This window comes from Piliocolobus tephrosceles, chromosome 14 (genome assembly GCF_002776525.5).
Source record: "Piliocolobus tephrosceles isolate RC106 chromosome 14, ASM277652v3, whole genome shotgun sequence".
Classification (NCBI taxonomy): domain Eukaryota; kingdom Metazoa; phylum Chordata; class Mammalia; order Primates; family Cercopithecidae; genus Piliocolobus; species Piliocolobus tephrosceles.
This window is the reverse complement of record NC_045447.1, coordinates 73263090-73277107: the sequence shown is the minus strand read 5'-3', so window position 1 is coordinate 73277107 and position 14018 is coordinate 73263090.

Genomic DNA, 14018 nt, shown 5'->3' with positions numbered 1-14018 from the left:
GATGCAACAACTCTCTCTTGGATGGAATCTGGATCGGGACCCCTGTGCTGTAACAAAAGAATTTATTTTCATTTCTTTGTAATAACTTACTTTTTCTTAAAGACGACAAAGAGAATGGAGCCTCAAAAGGACTGTTCAATGTACATTTGGATATAATAATTACCATCTTCCCTGACTTCAGCAAGCATACTTAGATCAATCACCAATGTCAGACTATAAGCAGAAAATCAGGGGCACAAACTTTGTTGTTGTTATGGAGGTGAGGAATGCCAATAATTAGAAAGAAAGTAGAGTTGGGTCTTCTCTCTGCTAAATGATCACAGGAATGCAGAAGAACTGGGCCTTAAAGAACAGGCAGTAGGACTTGAGGAATTTGCTGTTAACTGCCAAAGGAGGAAAGAGTTGTAGGATTAAAAAAAATGCTCACTAATGCTTTCCCACAGAGTTTGTCCAAGGCACAACTCTGAGACTGCCTTACTGCATCCCCTTTCAGCAGGTGCCACCCTCCTTGGGAACCGAAATTGCTTTTCCTCTCCCTTAAACATTTGTCTTTTATATTAGATGCTTTCTCCACATCTGTGTGGATAAAATTACTGTGATAATTTTCCCCAAATAGTTGCATTAAAAATACTACATTTCACTGAGGAAGGCAGTAAAATACATTCGTAATATACATGGGCTGTGGAACAAGTTCTGGGTTCCAATTCCAGTTCTTTCTCTTTTCTCTTTGTGTTACCTCAGTCATGTTACTAAGCCTTTATGAGAATCATCTAAAAATGGAGACAAACAGATATTCCTCACATGATTGATTTGAGATTTATATGAGAGAATATATGTAAAACCAAGCAGCCTAGTACTGGTTAAAATGGGGGAGACGGTCCTAGTTTTATTCTATTAGAGGAATGTAAGGTGCCCACAGCAGGATATTCTTATGAGGCTCCACTCCAGATCCGGAGCAATGAGGCTGATGACTAAACCTTCTTAAATGGTTCTCTGACCTACCCCCTAAATGACTTAAAAAATGATAACGTTGAATCACAAGTACAAACACCTGTAGCAATCTTTGCAAAGTCATTTGGGTGGCTTCACCTGCAGGGAGCTAGAACCCAAGACTCCCCAGTTATGTCATCCAGCAATGTTGACCAAGTTCAAAGTACTTTCAGACTGACAACTTGCTCAAATACCACAGCAATCCTGTCAGTAGGCAGTAATCTCATTTTAAACATGAAAACACTGAAGAGCAGGAAGATAAAGTGGCTCTTAATGATGGTGCTGGGATTTTACTCAGTATTTTGGATTTAGAGTCCATGGGTGTTTTCGATTTTGCCCCCACGAAGCTCTACTCTATGGTTATAAAAAACAATGTGTGGTGGCCTAGTAGTGATGTGTATTATACATAATGGATTGTAAATAACCAAGTAATTTTCTCCAAGACACTGCGACTATTAGTAATATTTATCATCACAACAAAATCACTTTGTTGTGATAAATGATTAATACGTAATAGCCACCCAAACCAATGAAAAACAGCAACAACCATAAATGAAGAACCATACTTTTCCAAGTGCTGCTAAAAAGGAATTTTTACTTATTTTATCTTTATGCCAATGAAAAGAAAGGTTATTTTGCTGAATTTTTATGATTCATTCTTTGGACAGAAAAACTCAATTCTACAGGTTCCTTGGTAAATCTGTGTATTACAGTTGAGATCAGCACCACTGTTAACCTTTCCTTTGCCAGCAAATAGCAATTACATGATAACTACAGGGTAATTCTAGGGCTTTGTGTCTTTGAATGCAGGAATAATTTGAACCATTCTAACTGTAAATTTGAATTGTTTAACATATGCTTTCCCCAGAGTAGAAATACATTTTAATGATTTATTTCACCTCCTTAAATGTACAATTTTCCCTTTTTTAGAATCAAGTGATTTCATAAATATAGAAAGTTTAGAACTCTAGTAAGGAAACTTGAAATAAATCAAGAAACATTTTCTTCATTTAAACTGGCTTAAATTGAGCATAAAACAAGATTCTCAGAAACATCGAATAATTGCATGATGACTAGAATTTTTTTTTTCTTTTTCAATGAAATAGATAAAAATATTCAAGGCTTCTATTTGTAAACCATTCAAGTTGTAGTTTAAATTACGTAAATTGTCAAATAAGTGAAAAAGCAAAAATTTAAAATGGAACTTTCTTCCACTTTTACTACTCTTTTCTTTCCCTTTCTCTTAAGCACTGTTTATTGAATATCCTGTCTCTATATTTAGTTTCCAGTCTCTATTTACTACTTTTTATTTGTTCCACCTCTCTTTTCTTTCTTCCAAATATTTGCAATGAAGTGCAAGTATATGCAATCTATTTGTTTACTCTATTTGTTTATTCTTTGAAGATCTGTCTTCTCTCCTTTATTATTTTCAGTTCTTCTCTTACTTATTTGCTTTCCTTTCAACTGCACTTCACACTTTCTCCTTCCCACTCCATTAACTGAAGTTTCTCTCAAAATCATCCCAACACATCTCATTCCAATACTGGGTGGTCATTGTATTGTTCATACTCTGGTGTTAACAGAATCATGTTCCACATGAGGTGGAGTTTGGGGAAATGAATCAACTACTCACTGCTCACTGACCTACTCCACTGATGGGCTAGAGGTCACACTAAGACAATTCTTAAATAAAACAATGTATCTTATAAAAATCATCTTGTAAAAATTCAGTCTATAGATGTGTATTTCCTCTTCTGCATAAAAGCATACCCATTATTTAGGACTTGAAATTTCACTCCATCTATGTCCATAAAAACATAGTATTTTTGTGTCTGCCTACTACATACAGAAGATTCATGTATATATTTTAAGACTCCAAATAATTTGAAAGTGTTGAAAGTTCACTTTTATTCCTTATACTCCATAATAAAACTTCTAACAATTTTGTTAAGAAGCTACAACCCACAGTAGTAAAGAAACACTATTAAGCAATAAAATAAATAAAATTTGAAAGTCAGGCACACAACCCAGTATGCTTTAAATCTTACTTGTTCTTTAGATCCCACGGGTGTTCACCAGACGTCTCCCTAAACAAAGAAGAAATGTGACAACAATTAAAATGTGAAAACGATGCTACTAAAATACTGCTCATTTAGGTGATGCATGTTTATATTACTTAGCTAGTAGAAATGTCAAATTCCAACAAGAAGTGAAATTGTTTGTATTTTGGCATTTCCTTTCACACTTATTGTTGTAAAAAAGCAATTTAAAATGTTCCTTTTAAAGCAACAAGAAGCAAAACATGTTATGATTATTTTGGAAAAAGAAATGATAGTTTTAAAATATTAAATGTATTCCCTAATCAAAATTATATATAGTAGAAAAGAAATAACATAGAGAACCATCAAGTATCATTCAATAAAAACAAACATGTGCTAGAAAAAACCTATGAAGAATTCTTACAAAAGGGAGTATTTCTTGTACTGAAAACCTTTGTTAAGATTTTAACTCCTTGGTAAACATACAGAAAGCTCATTGAGTTTCTTTGAACAACATCACAGGATTTTTATTATAGAAAGAATCTACCAGACTACGATAATAATGTCATCTAGCAAGAAAGAGAAAGAAAGAAATAAAAGAAAAGAAAAAGAAAAAGAAAAGAAAAGAAATCTTAATTTTAAAATTAGACTGAGGGAAAGGCTTGCTAAAATTTTAATTATATACCTGGAAGTTTTCCTGGGCACAGGGGTTCATGCCTGTGATCCCAGGACTTGGGGAGGCCAAGGCGGGCAGATCACTTAAGGTCAGGAATTCGACACCAGCCTGGCCAACATGGTGAAACCCCATCTCTACTCAAAATACAAAAAAAATTAGCCAGGTGTGGTGGCGTGCACCAGTAATCCCAGCTACTCAGGAGGCTGAGGCAGGAGAATCACTTGAACCTAGGACGTGGAGGTTGCGGTGAGCCAAGGCTGCACCACTGCACTCCATCCTGGGTGACAGAGTGACATTCTGTTTCAAAACAACAATAACAATCTGGAAGTTTATTATTAATATAATTCGTTATCAAGGTTGAGAAAGATACAAGTCCATGAAAGTGTTGTAGTGTTTCAGGAGTTTTATAATTTATAAGCAACTCTAAAAACTGGGCACATATGTTGGCACTATCTCAATGATTTTCATTAAACTTGTTCACTTTTTTTTTTCTTTTTGGAAGAGTGGAAATGAAGAAATTAACCTGGATTCTATGTGAATAGCTGAGGCAAGTGGAGATATTAATTCATTTCTGTAAATTCCTAGAAAATGACAACTGATCTTGAGTTACATAAAGCTAATCAATGGTGCTCTGCAGACATGGGAGGAGAAGAGAAGAGTAGAGGGAGGTATTAAAAGGGAAATAAATAAACTTTTGGAGCTGATGGATGTGATTGTTATCTTGATTGTGCTCAAGACTTTATAGGCATATACATGTGTCTAAACTCATCAAATGGTATGCTTTAATGCGTGCAGTATATTATATGATAATTATAGCTTAATAAAGCTCTGAAAAAGTGGAAGGATGTGAAATATATATTTAATGTAGAGCATGAAATGCATGGATAAACCATTCAAAAAATTAATGGGAGTTGGTACTCTTGCGATTTTTGTTTTAAAAGATTATCTGTTTGCTGTGTGATGACTAGAGTGAGGAGACAGTGATTGGAAGTGGAGGTGACATTTTGTAAGAAGGCTTGGACCACCACATTGACAGTCGATGTAAAAGATGCTGGACTGATTCATGATATAGTTAGAAGGTACAAAAAAAAGGCTGGTTGAGGCACTGAATGTGAAGGTAAGACAAAATAAGGAACCAAGAATGATGGCCAGGTTTCTGGTTTGAACAACTGGATGTATGTGCTGCCATTTTCTGAGATGGTAAAAACTCAGAATATTATAAGATTTAAGTAGAATACAATAATTCTATTTTGTACATATTATATTTGAAATGCTTGTGAGACAATCAAATGGAAATGTTAAGTTGGGTAAGGGTTTCTAGAAGCCAGAGGATAAGTCTGAGTTACACAACTAATAATTGCCAGCATATATCTAATAGAGTGAGTGGCTGTCATGAAATGGAAGCAAAGGTCATTGAATGAGAAGAGATAAAAGCACCCAGCATCAGGATGCTAGATGACGTATCTGCTTGGATGTGTATATCCTCTAAATAACTGGAATGAGAATGAAAAGCAGTTATAGAGGCCAGAAGCTAATTTTAATTATTTCTTATGTTTTTTAGAGACTACTTTCTAATGCTTATGTTTAAATGTTCACAATGTAGGCAGGACACAAAAATTTAATATTTTAGCAATTAACCTAATGTGCTGCCAGTTTAACCTTTAAATTATCCTCAAAGGTCTCTGGATGTCTAGTTATTTAAGGGGTAAATCACTTCCCCTAAAGTACATCTCTTAAATAAACATATATTTTGTTACATAAACACCTTAGAAATCAAATTAGAAATGAAGTACAGTCAAGTGCTGCATAGGATATCAGTCAACAATGGACTGCATATATGGCAGTGGTCTCTTAAGGTGATAATGGAGCTGAAAAATTCTTAGCGCCTAGTGATGTGGTAGCTGCTGTAATGTTATAGCACAATGCATTACTCATAGCACGTACAATTATGTATGATACATAATATTTGGTTGGTGCAACAGTAATTGCAGTTTTTGCCATTAAAAGTAATGGCATTCACGCTTGATAATAAACGATCAATGGTATTAATACTTGATAATCAGTGACTGTGTTACTGGTTTCTATATGTACTATACTACGCAATACTTCATATTGTTATTTTAGAGTGTACTCTTTCTACTTAAAAAAAAATGTTAACTACAGAATGGTCTCAGGTGGTATTCCAAAATAAGGCAGTGTTGTCATAGGAGATGACAGCTTCATGTGTGCTATTGCCCCTGAAGATCTTCTAGTGGGACAAGATGTAGATGTGGAAGAGAGTGTTACTGATGATTCTTACCCTGTGTAGGCCTAGACTAATGTGTGTGTTTGTGTCTCAATTTCTAATAAAAAAAAATGTAGGTCAGGAGATCGAGACCATCCTGGCTAACACGGTGAAACCCTGTCTCTGCTAAAAATACAAAAAATTAGCGGGCTTAGCGGCGGACGCCTGTAGTCCCAGCTACTCGGGAGGCTGAGACAGGAGAATGGCGTAAACCCGGGAGGCGGAGCTTGTAGTGAGCCGAGCTCGCTCCACTGCACTCCAGCCTGGGCGATGAGCAAGACTTCATCTCAAAAAAAAAAAAAAAAAAAAAAAAAAAAAAAGTTTTAAGTACACAAAAAATTTAAAAAGAAAAAACTGTGTAGAATGAGCATATAAAGAAATATTTTTGTACAGCTGTACAATGTGTGCTTTAAGCTAAGTGCTATTACAAGAGAGTCAAAAAGTTTTTAAAAGTTTATAAAGTAAAAAATCTTAGTTTACAATGAGAACACATGGGCACCCGGAGGGGAACATCAAACACTGGAACCTGTAGAGGGGTGGGGGCAGGGGGAGGGAGAACATTAGGACAAATAGCTAATGCATGCGGGGCTTAAAACCTGGATGACCGGTTCATAGGTTCATCAGACCATCATGGCACATGTATACCTGTGTAACAAACTTGCATATTCTGGATACACATGTATTCCAGAACTTAAAGTAAAATAAAAATAAAAAATGTAAAAAAATGTTAGCTTACAGTAAGGTAAGGTTAATTGATTATTGAAGAAAGAAAATATTTTAAAATGCATTTACCGTAGCCTCAGTGTGCAGTGTTTATAAAGTCTATAGTAGTGTGCAGTCTTGTCCTAGTCCTTCACATTACTCACTGCTCACTCGTTGATTCACCTAAAGCAACTTCCAGCCCTGAAAGCTCCATTCATTATAAGTGTCCCATGCCAGTGTACTATTTTTAATCTTTTCTACTGTATTTTTATTGTACCTTTTCCTTGTTTAGTTATATTTAGATACACATACACTGGCCATTGTGTTAGAGTTGCTTACAATATTCAGTACAGTAACATTCTGTACAGGTTTGTATCCTAAGAACAATAGGCTATACCACATAACCTAAGTGTGTGGTAGACTGAGCCATCTAGGTTTCTGTAAGTATGTTCTGTGATCTTTGCACAATGATGAAATCGCCTAAGGATGTATTTCTCAGAATGTATTCTTGTTGTTAAGTGATGCATGACTGTACAGAGCTTTGCTAAGATTTTCAAAGAAGTCAACATAATTTGCAGAACTTGAACACTCTTTCTTTGTAACATGTGCATAGAATATGGAGAAACTGTAATATGATTCGCTGAAAGTGGCTGGAAAATCTGTATTGGAATACTCAAAAACAGTTGCTTTTACATGTTCATAGAGATCAACCACAGAAACAGAGCAGACAATATTGGAATTATAGTGTATTATTATAGAAGGAAAATGAGATGTAGACATTGCATGGCTGGCATGACTGGTATTTTTCAAGGTAATGCTCAGCCTGAGAATAATCCATGGTAGATTCGGTTTTGTTGGTTTCCCTTGGCTTTGAATATTAGGGGATGTTTGGAAGTCAACATCCCAGATTTGTGTTTCTTCACTTGTAAAATGGAACTTATACAAATAACTTCACAGGGTTTTGGTAGGAATAAGTGGGATAAAGTGCATGCAAATGCTTTGTACAGTGTAAAGTACCACAGACTGTGCAAATAACACCATCACAACAGTAAGTGAGACATCCTAGCTAAATGTGGCACTTGATATTACTCAAAAGAAATGTTCAGTGAACGGAGTTTGTGTACTGCATTTAATTTCATTTAGAATTTTCCAAGTTGTTACTAAGGCCCAGAAATAAATATCAACTCTTCATATATTGATTAAAGAAATGTGCATTTTGTTTTTCTTTCTTTTAACTTTGCACATTTTCCTGAATATGAATTTTTGGCACACATGATAAACACAAAATGTCTCTTAGTGGATTACTTGGACTGAAACACAATTCTGAAATATGATTTTTCCATCATTTCCATTCTTCTATTTACACTTAGTTGCTTTTATTTAATCTTAAATTTCAACTTTATTTTAGGTACAAGGGGTCCATATGCAGGTTTGTTACATGGGTATATTGCATCCAGCTAGTGAGTATAGCACCCACTAGGCAGCTTTTCAACTCACACCCCCCGCTCTCCCTCCCAGGTCTAATAACCCACAGTGTCTATTACTCCCATGTTTATGTCCATGTGTGCTCAATATTTAGCTCCACTTGTAAGTAAGAAAACGAGGTATTTGGTTTCCTGTTCATGAGTTAGTTTGCTTAGGATTATGATCTCCATCTCCATCCATGTTGCTGCAAAGGACGTGATTATTTTGTTGCTTTTTTAATCTTATAATTTACTTTCTTTTCTTCTTTTCTCTATTTCCTGTGATATTGCCCAGCTTTCTCATTATGTCACTTCAGTTAAGATTAAATCATTGATAATCATTTTATAGCTTATTATAAAAATAATACAAATTTTTATTTTTGTAAAAATAATTTAATATAATCACCATTGAAATTTACAAAATACATTGAAGAAAAAATAAGAAAATGAAAGTCATTCATAATCCTATCATTGAGAGGCAACTGCTCTTAACTTTCGGGTATACAGCTACCCAGTCTCTTTTCTATGCATTAATATATATTTTATAAGTTCATTAATAGTGTCATGTTCTCTATTTTTACTTACTTTTCCATGAGTATTTTTAAATGATGTGAATGTTTTTCTACAGCATATTTAGGTAGTACATAGTTATTTTAAATTTTAATTTTATGGATGAAACATAATTTGTTAGACCTGTCAAAAAGGCTATTGTTGGTTCTTTGTTTTTTGGGGGTTTTTTGTATAAACAGCCTCATGATAAACATCCTTCAGGCTATATCTTTGCATGAATCATGATTAATTCCTTAGGACGAATTGCTGGATGCAGTCAAGCCTGCATATTAAATTACAAAAATTATAATATCTATTGCCAAATTACACTTCAAAAAGGTAATAACATTTTTGTTTTATTTTTACTCCTACAATTTATTATTACTTCTACAAGCAAGAGAGGAGAGTTCCAAGTTCTCCACACCGAAGCTAATAGTAGATATTACCATTTTAAAATCTGTGCCGATTTGATAAATAAAATTATTTGTTTTATGGTTTTAATAGTGTTTCTTTGGTTACCAGTTCTGTTGAAAAGTTTATTTTTTTTATTTGTATTTGCTAGTTTCTGAAATGCTCCTTTATGTATTTTTTGCCTATTTATCTATTAGCACACGTCTTCTATAATTACTTGTAATAACTTTTAATATATTGAGTATTGATTATAAACATAAAGATTTGATTAAAAAGACCAATGATGACTTTAATATTTTCAGAATTAACATATGCCAAGATTCATCCTAAAACCCAAGACAAAGTTTAACAGCTTTTTCACTTCAAGTAGATGCAAAAGTGATTATAAATAGATGAACAAATTTAAGAAGTTTTATGCCTCATTTTTATTACCCCATTTTCATTCAAATTTGAATCAGTGTTGCATTTAGTTTATTGTTGGTTAGTCCCTTGTGAATTTTTTGGATTGTTTACATAGATATATTTTTATTCATTATTCCATCAGTTATATTTTACTTTTTCTTTCCCTTGAAAGTGTGCAAACATTTTTCATTGCTTTATTATTTTATGACTTTATTTTTCCTTTATTACCCTGGAAGAGCAAGATGGTGTGACTAGCTTTTTCTTGACATTTTTCCAAAGAGGGAGGCTTTACTGGTATGGCTAAGGTTAAGACAAGAGCCACCCTGCAGTACCATCTTTGTGAAGGGTTTTCTTATGTTCTGATAAGCTGCCCAATGCTTTGTCTTAATGTTGATGTCATTGTACAGAATGTGGCTTCTTTGAGCACAGCAGCAAAATTGTGAATGTAATCTTAAGGGAATTCATGAGCAGATTTGTATTCCTGTGTATACTCCTCTAGACTTTGACTTAGACATTCTTATTCCTTGATAAAAGACTAGAAAACCCATGGAGTTTCAAAGATTGTAAACTAGCTAATATTCACCAGTGGTTAGCAAAGAAGCATGCCACACCAACAATGAGGAGAACTGAAATAAAATCTCTTAAATTATTATAATGCTTTATAGTCTGTTCACTATCTCATGTAACACTCACAATAATTTGGGAGTGGGTAAGGAAGATACTGTAATGGAAAAAGCATGAGTTTTCAGGACATATTTAGTAGTCACATGATCTTGGGCAAGTAAATCTCTCAAAAAAGTCAGTCTCCTTTTTAGTAAAATAGATATAAAAAAGAAAATAATACTTATCTTTCATAACTGCTGTGATTAGAAAAGATGTAATGGATATTTAGCACTTAATATTTACTTTATCATTTATTTATTCAACACATAAATTTGAGCATCTACCATGAGTTCTTTTCTAGACACTAGGAATTATAGTCTGCTCAGATAAACATTTTATGCTAAATGAGAAAGAAAGAAAGAAAGGAAGGAAGGAAGGAAGAAAAAAAGAAAGGAAGAAAGAAAAGAAAAAGAAAGACAGGTGTATGGATGTATAATTTCAATGAGAACTAAGTGCCATGAAAAAATAAAACAGTGTATTGTGGTAGTGAATGGGCAGCGCTGGGTAATGCTATAGAAGATAGTCAGGAAGGCCTTATAGATAGCTGATAATTTGAGCTGAGATCTTAGCAAAAGAAAGAACAGCCATGCCAAGAGGAAGGGGTAAAGACCTCTAGAAAAAGAAATAAATATAAAGGCTCTGGCACAGGGACCAGCTTTAGTGCTTGAAGAACACAAATGTGTCCAATGTGGCTAGAGCACGACGAGCCATGAAAAGCCTGGTTTAAGACAGGTAAGAGAGGAGGTGTAGGCCAGATGTTAGATTATGTAAGGCTTTGTAAGTCATGGTAAGTTGGCCATAGTAAGGTAACAGAGAGCTACCATGATAATAATGAGGAATACAATAAAGATCAAGCTTATTATCCATTAGATAGTTTAAGAAACTATATCTTTCTTTGTCTAAATGTGACACAGCAAGGTAGTCATGGAGTCTGGTTTCCTGTCCAGGGTTTGTTCAGTTTTATTTTCTGTATGTTTTTTTGCTGTCCATAATAGTAATGGTTTTTCATCTTTTAAGCCCAAAGTTGATTCCTGCTCTTGATTTTTTTGTTTCTGTTTCTTCTTAAAGGCATTTGCCAGTTTTCTGCATCGACATTAATGCTGAAGAAGCGTTTACAAGATTTAATAGCTTCATGTAGGAATTAGATCTCTGAAATTCAAACTGCTTTATTTTCATAAGAACTATAATTAACAGACACCTTTAGAGCTTTCTCTTTCTCTACCTACCCATGCTCCAAACCTCTTTTCTGTAAGCTGGACTCTCCTACTCAGACATTTTAGCCTTATAAGCCAAAGAAAGCAAGTTTCAATTCACATTCCAGGAAGGAATCTCCCCAGCCAGAGCTTCGTCTCTTAAACCTACTTTTGTCTGTTTGAGCCTTCTGCTTGATTGCTGATTTCTTTCTCCCAGTAATGGCTTTTCTCCTTCACTGGATACTCCCCTCTCTATCCTTGGCTCTGGCACCTGCTATGTCTGGTATTCCACCCATTACTATTTCAGATTGTACTTCAGCTTTCTTGCGTGACATCTGGCATACATTCTGAATTTTGTCCAGCTCATTTACTACCTTCCCTCTCTGCTTTTCCAGGTGGATTTGCCAAATGTAACGATCAACCAAGAAAGAATTTGTTCCCCCACAAGGCTCTCTGCCTGCATTTAAATTAGCAATAACCTTAATTTTAAGAAGAATAGATAGATACACAATGTATATATCTGCATGTCAGGGTTTTATCCATTTGACAAAAACTGTTACGTGGAAAATGCACAGGTACACTATACAAACACTAACTTCATTTATGGTGATATGGAAGTTTTTAAAAATACTGATCAAGTTTAAAAATCATTTTTTTCTAAATTACTCTCATAAATATAAATTTTGGATTTCAGCATCAATATTATTAACAGGAAGAGTATAGTATAATATTAAGTGTTGATGTGGGACTTTCAACCCAACTAATTATGCTAATTCCAGTTATTATACTGCATATTTGTATCATAAAATCTTCAAGAGCTATCTATCAAGAGGTCTCAATAAAATCAGAGTACATTTGAAAAATCCTATCATATATCATGGAGAGGATATGTGTTGTAACCGGGAATACTTAGGCTTAAAGGGAGAACAGGGTGTTTAGTGATGGTGAAGTTTGTTATCTCTAAGTACAGATTTCATTTATTCTACATTTTACATAAGATCTGCTTTGTCAAACTTATCCTAAATTTTTATGTTATTGAGTCATGCCCTTTAAACTAACTGCCACTTGGTCTACTAACAGTTCTTGTCATATAAAATGGTGATAACATAAAAAAAATCCCCTGTGATGAAAAAATATTAGCCACATTTAGTTTATTTATCCTCTACACCAGGACTCATTTCTTTAATCTGTAATTCTTTGTGTGAAATCTCATCAAGGGCTCCTTGTGTAAGTAAACATATACCCCACCATTGCATTTACCATTCCCTGACAAAGCATTTGCCACTGCCTTTCAACACATCGACAGAGTAATTGCACAAAACCTCCCTATCACAAATTGATGTTGGATAGCCCTTATCAAATCACTATTTTCCAACACATTCTTTTATTAAATCTTCTAAATATGTTTCTGAGAATTCTTCCATACTGATAAGATAATCAGACAATATTTTTTGAAGCTCACTAAATTATGTCTTTCATAATACTATTATGCTCACTATATTTCAATATTCTCACCATTCCATATACAAATAAATTGCAGAGCTAAAATTCTAGCAGGTCACTTGACTTTCTACTTAGTTTGTGTTACTTTTAAATTTCTGATATTTCATTTGTCCTTCTAAAACAGGAATGTATTACATTTCAGAAAATAAATCTTTACTAAAACCCAGAAACCTAAACTAACAATTAAATTCGTGACAGTATAGTGTGGAATCACAGTTGATAAATTATATAAGACTTGATTAATCAAGTCTATTTATTTATTTATGTATAGTAACTCCATTTTATCATCACTCCATCAACAAATATTTACTGTGTCTTCTCTATGAAAGACATTATACTAAGTGATATGAGGTACAGAGAGAAGAATTAGTCTTCAAGATATTGGCAATCTGGCTAGGGTGCAGTTCTCATGCATTAATTACAGAAAGTAGCACATGGGAAATGCCAGCTGAGTGGTACAGCTAATGCATCTCATGAGATGAAATCACAGTCTTGTGATGGTTGGGGAAGTTTGCCCAGGCAAGTTAGAATTTAAGTGAGAGAGCCTTATATATTATTAGTATTTAATTATGTTGAAAGGAGGACAGATATAAAAGTAGAAGCATAAGCAAGGAATGAAAATGGGCGGCACAGAGTATTTTGTACAGCTGCATTGTCCAATATGGTAGCCACTAGTCACATATGGCTATAGGGCACTTCAACTGTGGCTAGTAAGAATTGAGATGTATGATTGTGAAGATTCAGTATGAAAAATAATGTGAAATATCTCATTAATGTTAGTCATTATTAGATAATAGATAACAGTCAATATTATCTATTAAAATGAGAATATTTTGGCTATATTGGGTAAATATAATATTATTAACACTAATTTCACATATTTATTGTTACATTTTATAGTATGGCTACTAGAAAATTCAAATTACATACATAGTTCACATTTGTGACTTGCATTATATTTCTATTGGACAGTGTCAAGCTATTGAGTAACCGTTGGAAGGTTGAGGTTATTAAACATGTATTTTTAAGAAAAGGAATCAATCAGACTAAAAAGTGCTGACTGGTTAGGAGGGGCTAGAAATTAGAAATTTAAAAAATGATAACCTACTCAAGGCACCACACATGAGGTAACAAGGGCTGGAT